This window comes from Corvus brachyrhynchos, unplaced genomic scaffold (genome assembly GCF_000691975.1).
Source record: "Corvus brachyrhynchos isolate BGI_N302 unplaced genomic scaffold, ASM69197v1 scaffold307, whole genome shotgun sequence".
In the NCBI taxonomy this organism is placed as follows: Eukaryota; Metazoa; Chordata; class Aves; order Passeriformes; family Corvidae; genus Corvus; species Corvus brachyrhynchos.
In genome coordinates, this window is record NW_008239288.1 from 3,836,861 (window position 1) to 3,853,518 (window position 16,658).

The 16,658-nt window shown below is 40.4% G+C and overlaps 1 protein-coding gene across 1 annotated transcript in view; it reads right to left on the reverse strand.

Moving 5' to 3' along the window:
* TAF3 (TATA-box binding protein associated factor 3) overlaps nucleotides 1–16,658 on the reverse strand; it is a 114,257-nt gene that overhangs the window by 29,271 nt on the left and 68,328 nt on the right. The window lies entirely within an intron of this gene.

Below are 16,658 nucleotides of genomic sequence, written 5' to 3' on the forward strand. Positions count from 1 at the left end.
AAAGAGGTTGAAGCACTTTTTTGCTGTAACACAGTGTCAAAGCAAAGTGTCAAAGTAAAATTAACCAGAACTGTCTTTCTTGCCTATATATCACACAATTTTGATCGCATATTAACTACTAGGAAAACATCTTCCTAAACCTAGTTTATTCTTCCTGAAGCAGCGCAGACTGAAGGTTAAAGCAGAGTTAGACTAAGCCCCATTCAACCTGCCAGGTTCTCTCTCTGATAACCATCTTAAGAGCTGCTGCAGGTGGACATAATCTGCTGTGACTGTATGGGAATGCCCCAGCATTGCGTGTGTGGGTTGGTTCAGATCAGGAACATGCCTCTGAAATACATTTCCCCATCATCTCCCATACTGTTGTTTTGTTTGCATCATGGGACAATCCTGGAGTGCATATGCCGGCTTCCTGCAGCCATGAAACCAAAATGAAGGAGGAATCCACCTAACACACTCCAGAGCAGGTGGGCATTTTAGCTGTGAGACCAAAAACCAGCTTTTGAAATCAAGATAAACCTGAAACCTGCACAGTGTGGCCATCAGACATCAACTGTTTCAAACCAGTATGGATAACACCTGTATCTGGCTTTTTGCTTCATAACAATTTTTTCTTCAATACAACACCATCTTTGGACCCACATATGACATTATGGTGCAGAGAAAGGAGAAAATTCACTTGAGATCTCCCAACAAATCCACAGTAGGTTTAAAAAGAGAACCTCTGATCTCCACAACCACAGCCAAGCACTTTATCCTCTTGGATACACTTCCTCACTTTCAAAATGGAATTATCCGAGCAGGAAAAAGGATTCTTAGTCCTGAATAAGAATATCTACACAGGCATTAACCTTACACATTTATATTTGCAGTAATTACATCATTACACCTATGCTGGTTAACATTCCTGCAAAGACAACCTCATTTCACTTTACCCCAAGTCTCTGTTTACCCACCTGCAAAAATTCAAGACATTTTGTCTACCAGGGTTTCTGAGGAAAGATATCCGGTGCCCCAAGATTCTCACATGAAATATGTAGTAAAAAACATTTATGAGGACAGTGGCTAAAACCCAACTTCTTAATGAGCAAGTGGTTTTAAAGAAGAAAACACCAAGAAATTTGAAACATTCCACTAAACACTATTTAAAACCCAGTAAGACAGCATCTTTCTGAACTATCTGTTTTCAAGGAGTTTATTTTCAGGTTTTCTGCACTGGTGTTTCTCTACTGTAATGTGTCAATGCTCTGATTTAGGAGAGTTGAGTCAAGAGCCCTGGGCTGCAGCACAAATCTTGCCAGCATCACAAATTAAGTAAAATGAGCTAGCAAGTCTGGTTTTCGCCAGGGCCCAGAGGATTTACAGCAGCCAGCCTAGAGAGGAGACTTTGCCTGAGGATAAAGTCTTAGCCTTCCGTGAAAAACAGAAATGTTAGGGAGTTAGGTTTTGCCTGGCTGGGCACTGACATTAAATTTTTTAAACTGCAAAGTTAGAGTATAACTGAGAAATCAGTATGGACTGAACCTGCACCTGCTATGGGGGAAAAAAATCTGCTTCCCCATCATGGAAGTAATTTCAATCTCTGTTTAAACTGCTGCAGAATTCAGCTGCCTTCACCTGCTCAGAAGGGTTTTCAGGATGAAAAATCAGCATTCATCAGATGTCACACAGTACCAGTTGCTACTGAGCAATTCCCTCCCAACCCCATTCCACCTACTTCACCACTGAGAGTTTGTTTTCATTTAAAAGTAGGAGATAAAATTTAAAACAAACATCATACTTTAAAATCAGGATTTAGAGAAATATTCTGCCTCAGCCACAAGATGAAAAGTGTAGCCAAATTAAAATATTAGGAAAGATAGGGTTTGATGATGCAGACTTCAGAAACAGGAACATAAACCATTTTAATACAAGAAACACAGGGATAAGAAGAGTCAATAAAGTGGAAAATAAACTACCGCAACAGTAAAAAAATTTACATTTAGTAGAAAAATCAGAACATTTATTTGCTAAAGATTTCTGCACGGTGTCCATTTAAACAACCCCTCTCTTACACTGTGTCTCACGGATGGGCAATGCAGTATTTCATATTTTTATAACTCCTTCCCATCCCAAGGTGCTTCTCATGTTTTACCTACTCAGGATTGCAGAATACCAGCAGCTGCCGGATCAAAGGCAAAAAAACAATTTCAGAGGAGCTTTGGAGAACAGGGACTGGAGTTCTGTACAAAAAAAAAAAAGAGCAATGCTTATTTTTTTTTTAATAAGGCCAAGTAAAGTTTGCAGCAGGCCCACAAAGTTTCTGTGATCTTGTGTGGAGGTGCCAGGGAAGGGCAAAAGGTTAAAGTGCAGTTTGTAGAGGTGAGACAAGAAATCGGGGTGTCTTGGCTCCAGCTTTCATGCACATTCCTGCAAGCCACAAAGACAACTTAGTAAGGAAGCAGAAGCATTACCATCCCTTTTATATGGACTTGGATTCCCCAAAACATCTGGAAAAAATTGCCTGGGTCAGTCCTGAACAATCCAGGGACTAAGGAAGTTCACGAGCACTTAACTACTGACACACATTCACCACTTTTCAGACATGCTCAGATGACAATCTGGAATCCTATAGTGGTCAAATGAAATCCAAATTTCTCTTGGAACAAGGCCACAGTCTGATCCTTAGTAAGGACTGGTTTTCTGCCAGGCAGTGCCTTTCAAACCTGAGCCACCACAGCTGTGGCAGAAAACAATGAAGCACTTTTTTTCTTTTTTTTTTTTTTTTTTGGGGGGGAGGGGTAGGGGAGGAGGGAAAGTTAATTAGAGAAAGTGAAATTTCTATCTTGAGTTCAACACCTATGGCTTTTTTTCCTCCTGAAGTATTCACATCAGAGCAGGAACTAAATATGGGAAAACATCAGCTTTTAAGTGTTTGCTGCCTGACTTGGTGATGAGCATTTACAACCACACGGTCACTTCCTCACCTCTGTCCATCTCATTCACCACCTGGCACTTCTGGGTGCACCATCCTTTGTGCACAGGATTGCTTTTTAACTCTCTTTACTGCCATTTCTCCCTATCTCTGGCCACCTTATTAATGATCCAGCCCAAGTTAGCATCTACAGGTCAAATGGATATCACTTCAGCCATCTGCCCTCATAACTCTCCCCTGTAATGAAAGGAGACTAGAGCTGTTTGGGAGGTTTCTCAAGATAACAGATTCACTTTTTTTTGGTCGTTAGAGAAGTCAGTGATGGATCAATATTAATGCTCACATTACTAAAGCTATAGAGAGCAATTGTTTATTATATCAGTGGGCTCCTGTGCAGAGCCCGGGTTACAGGAGAGCTGAGTTCAGCCATTGCAGCACTGAATTTGTCCATCACTGAAATAAAACAAGCTGAGAGCTGTCAGCATGCTGCCTAGATAGGAGAAATCTGGTTAGTAAGCCAGCATTTCTTACTTGAGAATATTAGGCTGTACCAGGGAAGTGGTGGAATCATTGTCCCTGGAAGTGTTCAAACATGTGGACGTGTCACTCGGGGACATGGATTTAGTGGTGACTTGGCAGCGTTGGGTTAATGGTCGGACTCAATGATCTGAGAGGGTTTTTCCAACCTAAGTGATTCAATGGGTAACAACATCACCTGTGTCTATGTCAGAAGGCAAATTCACTATCATGAAAGGATGATTCTGAAGTTAGGGTAGGAAGGAATCCACTACTCTCTTGACACAGGTCTGCAGAGTGATTTGGGGCAGGTCACTCCACATCCTGCTGCCTTCCCATCTGACAAATGATGATAATTCCATCTCACAGAAGTGCTGTAAAAGCTGAACTTGATAAATACACAGCACCTCAGGATTTCTGGACGTAAAGCATCAGAATCCCAAATGCAAACCACAGGGATCTGTCCCTGCTTCAAATGCTGGAAAATTTCTTAAGCTGAACAGTACAAGCAAGAAACTGAAACTCCTGCACCTTTTTTACGGAAAAACCACAAAAAAAGCTCAAACTCTATTTCTTGGTACATCATGTTCCTGTAGCACAGCAGGGACTCCAAACCAAAGGGTTATTGAATATATACCTTCTTAATTTGGCCACAGCTCAGTTTCAGGACAGCAATACTCAACACTTCAGTAATGAATTTCCAGGTTCACAAAAATTGAGGGACTGTTTGTCCCTAAAACTGACACAAGGGTACAAAGGAACAGAAATTCTGCCTTTATTGAAGAAAAAGAAGTGCAATCACCTGTACCACATTATCATGCTCACCTGGCTGCCTAGTCAGAGGAGGCAGCATAACAGGTCAGATAAAAGTGAAGGCATGAAAGATAGATGCAAAACTCATCTGATTAATTAGACAGGCACCTATGTATGGGCATTCTTCAAGCAAGAAAACCTATCATATATAAATAAATCTATAAAATTAAAATTGTCATCATCTTGTTTGTCACCAGACTTTTTATTTGGTAGCTTCAGTGAGAAAACCATACGCACTGACAGCTAGATGGTGTCCTAGAAAACATGGCACAGACTGGGACAGATGAAATCTCTGCTCAGCTCCTGGCCCTGCCAAAAACTTAGCCTGTCTGTCTGTTCGCTGGTATTTAATTTAAGCAAAGTTCCAGTCTCTCTTCTGAAAACTGGATTAATATTTCACTCTGTCACAGGGTGGTGACAGGATAAAACCATCTGGGTAAGACATGCAGATTTAAGAATAAATCAATATTTCTCATGTACAAGATGAAGCAGAGTCAGACAAGCTGGCCTAAAACTGGACACCACTTTCTGAAGAAAGAATAACTTGATTTTAGTAACAGCAGCTCTTACCTCCAACGCCACATCTAATGAATTAATTGCACAAAGCTCTGGGAGGTAACAGTTCCTGTGGAAGCCAACTCTTGTTATCATAATAATGCAAGATTTTGGCATTTGGCATCTGATATTAACTGTAGTACGGCAGATAAACAGTATCAACTATCAGAGTAAACCCATTAAGGATACAATTCTCAAAAAGCAGATGTTTCCATGCAATTCATACATACCTATTTTCAACTATTAAATTTCTTCCATAATCCTTTTCTTTTTAAACAGAACTTAAACATTTTCTTCTCTAACAGAATGCAAAATGCCCAAGTAAGATCTGCCTGTAGACCATGGAATTCTTTCACACATAGTTCTGTTCAGATCAGTTTCTCTGCTCCTTTGCACTGAATGGTACCAAGTACCTACGAATGGGAGTTGGAAATATCAGGGTTTTTAAGGAAAATTAGGGTTTGGGAAAGAAAGTGATATGGCAGTGCATGCCCTGAAATCTTCAATCCATCTTTGTTTCCAAGCATATCCTCCTTAGGACCACACAGATACCAAGGCTGATGGTTTTATACACAGCCAGCTCAGCCTCTCAAATGCAAGAAGGAAGGGATCATTCCCACCCAACATATGAAACATTTCAGTGAGAAAAATAATAGAAAAAAACTTCCTGAAGACTTCCAGAATAATTTTCCTATTGTCTAGTTAAAGCATGAGATGAAGCCAAAGATAAGTTTTTGGAAATTTTAAGTCATTAAGTCAAGAGCTTACATCCCTATCATATCCTAATAAGCAGGAGCTTTTGATTTCTGTTAAAATTGAAGTCTTTTTCTTGTGCCATGATATGTTTTATCTCTTTAACTTGTAATAACAATGGCCTTTTCCCAAAACAAACAGAAAGTGTGCTTGTAGTCCATAAAGGAAATTAATGGAAGAGGGACAAAATTCAATCCTGATATCCTACAGGCCAATATCCTGATACCTTAATGCAAAATGAACACACTAAGGTACCTGTGACACATCTGGAGCTTGGAATAATGGATTTTATATAGATACTTGTGTATATGTTACATATATATATATAAAATTGTATATAGAATTTCTCTGCTGTATGAAACAACTGATCACTGATGTGACCTGTTTACCAAACAGGCAATAAACCAACAGATTTCTCCTTTACTGTATAAAGATCAACCAACCTATTACCAAACCCTGACATTTTCCAGTTGATAGTTTCTACGGGAAGAGAGCTGGGAAGAGAGCACCACCAAGGTGCTCATCTTCCACGTGTCTCAAATTTTTCCACTGACACTGCCAGCAAGTTCATCGCAGTGCCTTCTCAGCATGTTATCAAATGCAGAAACCACATTACAAACATGCATTAAAAACAACAACATCAAAAAAAGAAGAGCTTTCAGCTATGGCAAGTGATTTTGTAAAACACTGTAAGGAAGATGTGAAAGGTGCTTGAAGTTAAATATCTCAACTTGTTAACCACATTGGAAAATGTTGCCCCAAATGGCTGGGTGGTCCTTACTATTAGCCAGGACTGAACTTGGAGGTGTTTAGCAGGACTGAGACTTGGTGTATACATTTATCAATCACTCTGGAAACCCTTATTAACCTGTGCAAGCAGCTAAAAGTAGTCCACAAAACACTCCTCCATCCCTAATGACATAATGACAATCATCTGGAAATATGGATGATAGCAATAATCTGGTTCTGGACTCAAAAATTTCCAGATTGATTCAGTTACCTCTCCACTCTGTTAAACAACTGCTTCAGCTCCTGATTTGGCATTTCTTGGTATGAAGCCATTGGAGATGAACTATTGAGCACCAGCAGGAGAAGAGAATATTGACAGTTTGCCAGGAGCAAACCATAACTCCTAAACCTGTAGTTCTACATTTAAAAGGAAATTGTCCCATCCTTTCTTTTGTCCTGTTTCAAGCACTTGTGCAGGAGAATGAAGAACTAATCAAGGCTAAACCAAGAAAGATTATCTGCAAGTTTGGGCCAGAAGAAGCCAGAAGAAAGTCCTGCAGTTCCTTTCTTACATCATCATCTTGCCCCCTCTCCATGCTGAAATGACTTAATGGGATAGCACAAATGGAAATATATCTGAGGATGGAAGAAAAAAAAAACAGAGAGAAAGTATTTTTATGTCCAGTTGGCAAAGTAAAAATCCCGCCTCAGGGTGACACAAGCCTAAGGGAGTAGGAAAGAAGAGGAGAGCTGTGAGGAGCATCACTGGGCATCAGATCTTGGCTTAGGGTATAATGTGAGATTTTGACTTCCAGTGCTGCCTTAGGATACCACATGGAATGAGAGTAACACTTCTACGTAGTTACTAGTGGCTGTCCTCATTCTAATATTTTTTAAAAATATGCAATTTTACGAAGCCAAATTAGACAGGCTGGAAGATTGTTATCTGCTACACCCACAATCCCTCTCTGACCTGACAAAATATTAGTCCAGAATTTGTGCTGCTACAGCAAGCAAAAACGTGTTTCTATCTAAATACAACAAGGGAGACTTTATTTTTGCTTTGACTTTTAGGCAGTGGCTCAACAGTTTTTGTAGCTCACACACACGAACACACGGCAGTGCTCGGCTAATGGGTCTGGGGAGTAGAAACAACCCAGAAGCATCTTTAGGAAGTGATGGAATGAGAAATGTGTGGGATCCAGCCAGCTCCCTGTCAGCAGGGCAGCCTTGGCTCAGTCACTTTGGTGTTGCTCTGAATTACTTGTGATGGAGTCTCTCCCCTGAAATCTCCAAAGTGTAATGTGAAAACCACTGCAGTTAGATCAAAACATAGAGCCAGGGAGAGAAAACCTCTACAAAAAAATTTGGCTTTGTCTCCACACTTTTTATTTCACTTTTTACTCCCTCTGGGGTGTATGATCCTTAACAGAATCGAGAACTTGTCCCAAAGTATGTGTGCAGCCGCAAAGGTTTTCTCTTTAAAGGAACATTTTGACTTCTAAAAAATAAAATTATTAGCAAAGACAAGGTAATTAGGCAATGACAATTCATAGAGTACAACCAATCAATAACAGAGTACATTAGCAAGACTGACAGAGGTGTGAAGCCGATACATTATAAATGGCTCTATACTGACCTGTAAAAATGCAGCGTTTCCCTAACATTCGGCACAATAAAAAACTAAAATGCTATATAAGCAAGCCAACCTGAAATGACACCTAGTATTATAAATGGCCTAATCTATATGTTAATACTGTTGTATCACATAACTGCAGCAAGACTAAGATAACAATATGACTTTGGGGTTTCTATGGCTACATCCTGGGCTAACGTGCCTGAAAGGGCTTGCTGCTGACACCACACAAGCTTTCTGAGTGCTTCTCTTTGGTTATTTATGATATGATTTATGATAACGACAACATCTCCTATTTTCTCCCCTCGTCAGATACAATAAATTGCCATCGTTAATCACCGTTCTTGCTTCAGCTATGATTACAATAGTATAATAGGGCCTAGCTATGGTAATACTGTGTATTAAGGTGTTTTTTCCCCCCCTTTAAAGAAATATGCACAAGTAGATCTTTGTAGCCGATGTCAGTACCTGTAGTATTTTAATAATCTTCCCAGGAGTATTCCTGGATAAGAATTTCTGTTACAACTGAGATTCGGCTTCGCTCCTCTTGCAAAGATCAAATTTACCATCTAAAGACTCAAAATCCACATCATATTATCTGTATCTAAGAATTCTCAAATGTAGTATTAGGGGTTTATATGTATTTTTCTTGAGAAAAGGAAAGCAGACCATCAGTCTTTTCACTTTGCATGTCTGTATCTAATCTTCCTGGCTGAGCTTTCCGAACCAGCTTTTCAAGTATCACAAATCTTACTAAAAACAAAAACACTGAACCTATATAAACATCTGGAAGAATTTTTACAGTGCTTTTCCTTTTCTATACTATGGTCTTGTATAAGAAAATATACTGGTTTACCTTGAATAAAATCCTAGCTTGAAAACCCCCAGGCTTTTACAAATATTTTAGGAAGCAACTATTTGTACCTCCTGGCAAAGGAACAGACTACGTATTTATTGCACTGGGGTACCTGTACTTCTTCCATACTAATAATTTTTACCTGGCACTGCAGATTTTTAGTCCTCCACAGATTTGCAACCTACATGTGCATTTGGGTACTTGGACTCAGCACTGAGAAAATACTGTGATTATTTAATGTCTTATTTTGCAATTGAGCTAAATAACTCCAGAAATAGGAAGGCTTAACTGTCCCATAGACATCACATATTTCTTTCACTATATTACTTCAGACCCCACTCTTTCTCCCCAGAAGCTCAAAATTTAACCCCAAAAAGCTTTAGGCTTTTTGTGTAATGCACCTGTGAGAGCAGAAATATGCTTTAAGGCCCAGGTGTTAGAATTTAAGAGTCGCATTTCTCATCATCATGAGTCCCAGACACAGCAAGTAAGAGACAGACACGATGGCATGATGGGCTATTTTGGATTGTAGCAATAAGCATATCTGTATTTCTATTACTGCTATAAATAGCTAAGGTGTCCCTCAGCCCAGAGTGACCCAACTCATTACTGGTTTTGTGGCAAAGGTAGAGGAGATGGGAGGGGATATCGTGGCAATTCTGATCAGCACAGAGAAGAGGCTTGGCATGGAAGAAATGGCAACATGAAGACAGTGGCCTCCTATTAAATGATGAGCTCATCTCCAAGTTCACAGGATAAACACAGACACTGCCAGGTGTGGCAAAAAATCCACATGGAGAGAGAATTCCTCTGGCAGGCAAGGTCTGTGATCAGCTACAATTACCTGTGTCTGCCTCTGACTCGCTTTACTCCCTCAAAAGTAGACCTGGGCTATTTTGGGTCTTAATCTCTTACATTCTTGTTCACATGAGGGAGCTTCTGCAAAAATGCATTCCCAGAAGGAAGTCTTGGCTCAACACAGCTTAAAGACCATCATCACTCTGGCTATGCAGGACAAAGATGTAATTTTGCTGTCGTAAAAAAAGGCTCTGAGTGTTTAAATCACCTTCAAATAACTTTTTAGTTCAACAACTCATTTGGCCATTAATTGCCTTCCCTCTTCTCCTCTTGTGCATCACTTGAAATTGCAAGGGCATGTTTGAATCCCAATGATAAGCTGCTCAGGGCAAGAACCGTATCTGTGTTTTCCAAAGTGCTTTGGTTACTTCTGGCACTATAAGAAAAACAAACAGAGTACGTATTCAGAGACTCTTCCATCCATCTTTTTGTCTTAATTGGGTAAGAAAGAGAAATACAGTATTTTCTCAACAACTGAAAAAAAAAATTTCTAAAAATGAGAAAGACTGGGATAGGGAGAAGTTTATTTTCAATAGATTAATTGAGAGGTATAAAAAAAGCTAACCAGGCTCTGTGCTCTAGAATAAATTGGAAAAACTCTTGTCTACCCTGTTAGGTGAAATCCTGATCTGTGGTATTGATCCACAGTGGCACAAATTACGGGAAGTCACTGAAATTAGATTAAAAAATAAAAAAAAGGCTCTGCTATTGAATGGAAACTCTCACTAATGCAAATGGAATTACTAAAGAGTAAAAACAAAACAGGCATGTGTTCACCCTCTGCCTTATAAATGTACACACACCATATACAGAACGGTTTACCAAATATTCCAGCTGTTGGGAATGGGTTGGGAATATTCCAGCTGTTGGGAATCCACTCATTTCTTTAATGATACCAGTGGCAATTAGGAACGCTTTTGCTATGCGGAACAGCGAGTTTATTCTCACAGTTGCTAACTCAGAAACACAACTGCAGTTACAAGTCTGTCCAAACAGCATCCAAAGCCTTCAGGAAGATGTGATGACTACGCACATCCCGGGACTTCAGTGCTCTGAACTGGCACTGGTGTGTCCTGGTACATCTATGAACCCCCCTCTTCTTTGCTGGGATGAATTCTGAGCCACAATACGAATCCCATAACAAATACAATCTTCTTGATCTAGCAGAGAAGGAAATCACTGATGATAAGGTTTTAATAAAGCTTGACAAGCCTCAAAATTAAATTTGCTGGGAAGGGTTCACCCCCGAAACAGATACTTTCAAGCGGTCTTCACGAAAGAAGCCATGGAAAGCCTTAAAGAGAGGAAAATGTTTACTTTAAGAGTTTTTTTTCTTACAGCTACAAATCCAATTAGTGACTCTCTTTGTCTTCCAGCCTCTCTGCTGTATTCCGTACAGGAGCACATGTGTGTCCAGGCCCTGCCTGTAACCTTGCCCTGCAAAAGGTGCCCATAGGCAGAGAGAAAACGAATCAGGGCAGTGTGATCACCTATCCAGCAGCACTTCGCCGGCGACACTCCACAGCCATTTGAAACCGGCTCGGGCGGCCTGACGCCACAGAGGGTTCAAAATGCTGCTGTCAGCACCGCTGGGAAAAAAGTGCTCCGAGAGCATGGGGTGACTGTGCTGAGCAATAATTCTGTGGGCAGCTTCCCACTCCAGCAAGGAGCCTGATTCAGGAGGCCGTAGGAAAATTTAAAGCACATCCAATTAAAAACCTCTGCTTTCTTTCCCGTGACCTTATAATTTTTCAGGGACAGCTGCTAAAATCTATTGCTTCTTTCCATAGGACCTCATGGATCACAACAACATCTTCAAATAAATCTCACTTCCAAGGGAGCTCAGAGGCTGAAAACAGAGTACAGGAGTCTGTTAGATGCTCTCACTGTACAAGAGCTTTTTTGGGGAGACAACCGGAAAGACCTCCTGGGCTTTTACAAGGCCACAGCCACAAAACAATGCTGCACTTCTGAGGTTGCTGCAAGACTTTGTAGGACAATTAAGCTAAGCAAAAGCAGTGAAAAACATCAGAGCAAAAAATAAAAGGGAGATTCACAGATACCAGAGTCCTGCATTTGCAGAAGTAGAGCTGGGCACGGAGGTGAAATGATTGTGATACACTTCTCGTGGTGTCACTTGCAAAGGACACACAGTAAGAGAGGATAATACCCTTTTACAAGAGTATGTAGTGATAGAACAAGGAGGAATGGCTTCAAACTGACAGAGAGTAGGTTTAGATTGGATATTGGGTAGAAAGTGCTTACTGTGAGGGTGGGGTGGCCCTGACACAGGTTGCCCAGAGAAGTTAATGCCCCATCCCTGGAAGTGTCCAAGGCCAGGTTGGACAGGGCTTGAAGCAACCTGGTCTAGTGGAAGGTGTCCCTGCCCCTGGCAGGGGAGTGGCACAAGATGAGCTTTAGGGTCCCTTCCATTCTCTGATTCTTTGACTTTTGTGGAAGCATTAAGCAAGTTTTAGAATATTGTCTCTGTTTAGAAACATTCCAATCCATTTTTTAAAACAAAAACTCACAGCTCTGACAAGGACTTCAAGGCCCACACTGTGTGATGCTGCACTTTAGAGTCAACTCCCTCTTTATGCTGAAGCCTTCATTTGGATGCAAGGGCTGCCCCCTGTGCTCCCAATGACCTTGGCAAGATTCTTAAAACAAAACAAAAACAAAACAGAAAAAACCACACTAAAAAACCTTCAGGACCTCAGGCTCTAAAGCTATTTTAGAATTAGCTTTGAATAATTGTCCCACAATAGGAGTTTTCTTGATTAATTGCTTAAGATAAGGCCTCCTTTTCCTTGCTGGCCTCCAGTGACTCCCTCCACTTCCCATAATCACTTTTGTCTCAGTCTCCTGTTCACTGGGAACAGCTAAGAGAAAAATCAGAGATACACCAACTCCATTACCTGAGGATTAGCCAGGAGATAACCCTATGTATTCCATTACTGACCATTATTTGAGTAATTATTCAATCAAGTTTAGACCATGTGAAAGATGCACTAATTGTTTTGCAGAGCTTGCCCAAGCTGTTTATCTAAAGGGATGCAACTTGTGTCCTTTAACAAAACAAAAATGATGTGCTGATTGCAAAGGAAAATGAGAAGTGGGTTTGTATTGAACTCTGTATCCTAATTAGGTTTAACCAAGAGTTAAGGATCTATTTTGATCAAGTTTCTGCATGAGCTGGATTGGGTACATACTTGATTACAGAAATTCTGCAGCATATTGCTTTTCCATCTGAATTATTTAAAAATTGGTACATGACCACTATTTTTCTAGCAGTTTATGAGATAAGCATCCTGAATACCGAGAAAACAGGGATAGTGGAGAAACAAACAAGCCAGTAACCAGCAGGCTTAATTTAAACAAGAAACTTGTGCACACATCAGTACCAGAGTCAGAGGGCTTGATACTCTGATTGAAACTGAATTAATGCCTTTTAGCTAAGCAATATTTTTCTTGGACACACGGGAGGAATGAAAAAAATCCAATGAAAACAAATTCAGTGAAGGAATTGGCTTCAGTAGGCAGTTTTACGTAACATTAACTTTCCACTCAGACATAAAAAAATATAAAACCCTTTCATTTTAGAGTTGTCAGATTCCCATGTAACCTTCCCGTCTCACGGACCTCAGGCTGGTTCACTACCAGGTGACTCCCTGCTGAGAGGGAACTGCAATTCCCAGGGACACTTTGATGATCCACAAAGACCCCAAGGAACACACAGACTGAAGACAACTTCTTCATCTTGAGATACAAAACTTCCCTTACAAAACATTGCAAAAGCATTTGCAGCTGATGCAGTTCATCTGTAACTATTTATTTGCTCTGCTGCTCGTTGCCACTCTTCCTAACCCCCCGTTCCATAAACTCAGGCCTTTACCACCTCTGTTTTTGTGAGTTTTGGAGGGTGCAGGGGAGATTTATCTTCGAGAGTGAGCACAAACTGTTGGTATGCTCGGGATTCAGGCAGAACGAAGTGCGCTCAGCCGTGGCGATGGAGCTCCTTCCAAGCCAGGATTAAAGCCAGTGGTGGGGAAGCTGGAGTTTTAATGGATAAATTGTTGCAGAATACGCTCAGCCAAACATCTTTGCTGATGAAGGGGACTCGGAATTGGGTGGGGAAGGGATTATCGTCCTGCTGTGCCATGTCATTTTTGAGAACACCCCCCTATTAATTTAGTTACGTGCCAAACAGTGAGCAGCAGTTTGACCCAAATCCTATTAGCAACAACAATCTGTTGTTCCCTCCTCTCCCCAAAATGGAATATGCTCTAGGATGCGTTACAGAGAAATAAATTGAAATGGGGGAGGTTTTCCCCATTAATTTCTTCCACTTCCCAATTCAAGCTGTAAATTCATGGGACAGGGACCTGAATTAGGTTTGTAAAGCAGGGACTTCACCCATGCTGCTGCCTGGATAAATCAGGAACAGAAAAACACTTAAGTTTTTCCTTCACATTTCTTTGTTTCTTTCTTTTTGTTCTGATTTTCTGTTTTCTTTCATCCTTGTATTTTTCTCTTTTCCACCTCTTCATTGCAGGTGTCCCTGCCCATGGCAGGGGGTTGGAACTGGACAATCTTTAAGACCCCTTCCAACCCAAACCACTCCAGGATTCTGTGATTTTACAATTCATTAACTGCCCCTTCCAAAACCCAGAAAATAATAGCTTTTCTGTATTACAGATTTTTTCTGCTTTTTCTTGTCCCTCACTCTGAGCTTTCCGGAGCTTTCTCTTTGTCTAGAATTTAGCAGGAAGATAAAAACTAGAAGAGGGAAGAACACATTTGCTTTTTGCATCACTCAGGATATATTCATGAAGGAAACCAATGGCCAAAGGGCAGACTGAAGCAAAAGGCAAAGGACAAAACACCCAGAAAGCCCATGAAACATGGAACTACAAGAAGCAGTAAGAAGAGGAAGAGGAGGTAAAGAGGAGTTACACTAAATGAACAATTTCCAGGCCAAAATAAGGAAGAAGGGGTAAGTAGGTACATCGTGGACACATGCTCGAAGTGGCTGTGGGACAAGCCAGAATGTAAATGGGCAGCAATTGATTGCTGGTTTGGTTTTTGCATCACATGATGTTAAATGCTGCAAGTTTTGGTCCTCAGGGTCTTGTTTAGGCAGAGTCTCTTCACTCCTGAGTTCTTCCATCTCACACCTGTCACTGTAGCTACTGGGGCTTCATTTCTTGTGCACATCCATAAAAATAAAAAATGCCTGAGGATACTCCTAGATAAAAAGCTGCTCAGATGTGACGTAACCCAGCAATTATTAAAAAGTAGAAGACAACTTATTCAGATCTCTAACTCTGCAGTATGGCAGAGGATTCTTTTTCCAGCTGTGATAGGAGGTATCTTTATTTCTCTTGAATGGCATCTCTGACTCAGCAGAGATCACTCCTCAATTCACCTTCTAAGCTTTTTCTTTCCCTCTCTTCAGGAGCTGGACTTTGATGATCATTATGGGTCCCTTCCAACTAAGAATATTCTATGATACAATGATTATTTTTACACCATATTATTCCCTAATAAAGTGGGAAATGGCAAACCCTTTCCTCTCTCCCTCCCACCACGAACTGTCACTGCTCCCAGTGGCAAGAAAGACAGCAGAACTTCAGACAATGCCTAGAAATCTCTCTCAAATATGAAACATCACTGAAACGTACAAAAAAGACCTGCCACCACTTCTGCAAGGAGGTGAAGAGTCTTTAATAAGGAATTTCAAATCCAGAAACAGATCTGAATTTGTTTCAAGCACTAAATAAGACTCTGGCAGACATCAGATTCTTGTTGTATTTTGGAGCTTCTCCCCCTCCCTCCAGCATTTCTGGGCTAGAGAATTAAACCCAAAAGATTGCTGTGCTCTGCGTACACCCAGGAACTCATTAAGTTCAACCAAAATGGCCTCCAGAACCCTGGGACTAAGTAACAAGAAAAATGAAGCATTAGAAATTTTAACATGGTAACAACTTGCTTCCTTTTGCCACAAATTCTTTATGGTCTCTAAATTACATCTGCTACCACAGGATAAATATCTTGTACTCTGGCTATTAAAGGTTTCCTACAAAAATTTAAGATTTAGTAAGATTTCCTACTTAAATCTAAGATTTTACTTATCTGCACAGAAAGCTGTTTAAAAAGACTAGGTACCTTACAGGGAGAAAGAAATCTAACCATAAAAAAGCAAGAACAAGGACATTGTCTTAATCCTCCAAGTAAGAAGGGTGTGTTGTCAGGACTTGCATCTGTGCCTTCTGCAAATTAAAAGGGAAAAAAAAAAAGTCAGTGATGGTCAAAAGCGTAGGGAACTGGGAGGAGAAAAGACAAGTTAAATTTTAGTCAGGATATCTGAGAAACTGTAAAGATATTATTTCCATTTTCAATATACTACAGCACCATGAGAGAATACTACCCTTGACATACACCAGACATGCTGAATGACAGAGTGGCCAAAAATATCATTTATCATGAGCAATATGATTAACAAGCTCTCTGACTGCTCAAGAACAGCAGGTATTTAGGGATACAAGATATCCAATTCAGAATAAAAGTCTAAATAAATTCATTCTTACTCAGGAGTAAGATTTTTGCCAAGCCACTGTTTGGGGGATTTTCTATTACCAAGACCAGATATTTCAGGACAACCTGTTCAGGGCATGGCCACATACTTTTACAGGCTCTTTATCCACAGAAAGAATTTGCACAGACAACCAAAATCATTGAATCATATAATGATTTGGGTTAGAAAGGACCTTAAAGATGATCTTGTTCCAAACCCCCTGCTATGGGCAGGGACACCTCCCACTACACCAGGTATCTCATCTACAGAGGAAAAAACAATCAGGGCTCAGCAATAACAAATTATTGATGCATGGTCATTGTCACACAAAATACTCATGGCAAGGATGAAAATTCAAAGTCTAGGATGAGTTTGGAAATCTAATACTGAACCTACCAGATCACTTTTTGCTTTAGAGAAGGTGTAATCTGGCTAATCAGATATTTTAAAT